This window comes from Coenobita brevimanus, chromosome 108, assembly GCF_032717465.1.
Source record: "Coenobita brevimanus isolate Jiangsu-jjx chromosome 108, ASM3271746v2, whole genome shotgun sequence".
In the NCBI taxonomy this organism is placed as follows: Eukaryota; Metazoa; Arthropoda; class Malacostraca; order Decapoda; family Coenobitidae; genus Coenobita; species Coenobita brevimanus.
In genome coordinates, this window is record NC_137061.1 from 17669970 (window position 1) to 17672216 (window position 2247).

Genomic DNA, 2247 nt, shown 5'->3' on the forward strand with positions numbered 1-2247 from the left:
TTCTTTCCCTTCTCTAGAAACTTTTCCACTAATGATCTGAGAATGAATATCTGATCTACACAACCTCTTCCCTTCCTAAAGCCTCCCTGTTCTTCTTCAACTAATTTCTCTGTTCTTTCTCTAACTCTGTCAATAAGTATCCTACCATACACTTTTCCTATTATACTAAGAAGACAGATGCCCCTATGATTACCACACACTTCTTTTTCCCCTTTTCCTTTGTACAAGGGAATAATTATACCTGACTTCCAATCCTCCGGGACTCTACCTTCCTCCCAGGCCAATCTGCACATCTTCCACATCCATTCCACTACTATCTCTCCCCCATGCTTCAGTATTTCACCACACACTCCATCAATTCCTGGGTCTTTCCCCGATTTAACTTTCTTCATTGCTTCCACAACTTCTATCCTACTGATTTCTTCCTGTCTTCTCACCTCCCTCCTTCTCCCAGCCATTCCCAAGCCACTTAAACTCTCATTACTTCCATCCTCTACATTCAACAATTCCTTAGTGTTCTCTCCATCTGCTCACTTTTTCTCCCTTCTCCACTAGTAATCTACCATTTTTATCTTTCACTTCCCTGCTAACTTCACTTCCACCCTGTCTTACTCTTTTCACCTCTCTCCAGAACATTTTCTTAGTCCCTCCACTTTACACTCGAATTCCTTCCAAATTCCTCATCCACTCTCTTCTTACTCTCTCTTACTAATCTTTTCAGTGTTAAAGTGAACTTCTCTAGGAAAATCAAGAAAGTGAATACTGGACCAAATTTAAAGCTTTCCGAGATTGAGTTAAATTTTCCCACAGTTCTCACTAAAAGAATGGTCTTGAGTCAAATAGCATCTATATATGACCCTCTTGGACTTGTATTACCATTTACAGTACAAGGAAAGGCGTTGCTGAGAGAATTAGTTATTCAGAGCAGAATAGTGAAAGACAAACAGGACCACACATCTGGATGGGATAGTCCCTTATCTAATGATATGAAGGAAAAATGGAAAGCTTTCTTTACCGATTTGTATGAATTGGAAGCTTTGAGCCAACGGCCATGCCACGTTGAGTACACCGCTTCCCGTCTGATCAGCGAAGTTAAGCAACGTTGGGTCTGGTTAGTACTTGGATGGGTGACCGCCTGGGAACACCAGATGCTGTTGGCATCCCTACGTGTCAAGTGGGGTTGGTGGAGGAATAGTGCCCCTCCCTGTAAAACAATTAACTCTAAGCCCTTGACCACCCCGTTTGGGATACATGGCGTCTGGCAATGGATGGATGGATGGATGGAAGCTTTGACTTTTGAAAGATGTCTTAAGTCTGACGATGCTATTGGAAATCCTATGTTAGTGATATTTTCTGACAATAGTACTTTGGCATACGAAGCTTGTGCATATGTTAGATGGCAAGTTCAAATCTAGTTTAATTGCTGCCAAACAGAGACTGGCTCCTATTAAACAAATGGCAATGCCTCGTCTTTGAAATGTGTGGTGCTGTGTTGTCGACCAGGCTCAGAGAAATGATTGTGCAAGTACTCGACTGGAAGTTTAATTCAGTAATGCATATTGTGGATCTGCCATAGTTAGAGCTCAGATTCAAAAGGAGACTTATGGATTTAAAACCTTTGTAGGCACCAGAGTGGCTGAAATACAAAATAAAACTGATCCCAGTGAATGGTGGTGGGTACAGTCGAAAGATAATCCGGCTGATCTCTTAACAAGGCCTATGAATCCAAGTAAACTAAATTCTGATTCTGTGTGGCAGAAAGGACCAGATTACCTATGTCAGCCAATTCATCTGTGGCCAGTTAGTCAGTTCTGTGATGATGAGTTACCAGATAGAAAGGGAGTAACTACGAATTGCGAGATCAAGAGAAACATCACGACCAGTCTGAGTTTTATTAACCCCTTAAACGTGGCTGTGTACAGTCGTTCCCCCCCGAGTGGCGGGGTTGTATCGCAGTCTGAGTACCTGTAGGAAAATATTCGCCAAAAATCAGAGATTAACCCTAGAACATTATACTTGGTATGGCAGATAGTACTTACATTCAGCTTTCTCCAGAGACAGGTGTTGAGCCTTCGTGGACTACCCAAGGACTTGTGGAGACTTGCAAAGTTGGGTAACCAAATCTTCACTTTCACACCTCCAGCAACCCGGTTTCCCCTCTACCACAGCCTCATTCTGTCACAGTAAACTTTATACTACAATGTAAAGGTAGTTAGGAATCCGTATTTGTACAATAAGCACTGAAAA

The 2247-nt window shown here is 42.1% G+C and overlaps 1 non-coding gene across 1 annotated transcript; it reads left to right on the plus strand.

Annotated features, from left to right (window-relative positions):
* Window positions 1-1041: 1041 nt before the first annotated feature.
* LOC145417083 (5S ribosomal RNA) lies at window positions 1042-1160 on the plus strand. Its single transcript, XR_013900409.1, has one exon. It is a non-coding gene; the product is annotated as a 5S ribosomal RNA (ribosomal RNA).
* Window positions 1161-2247: the final 1087 nt, after the last annotated feature.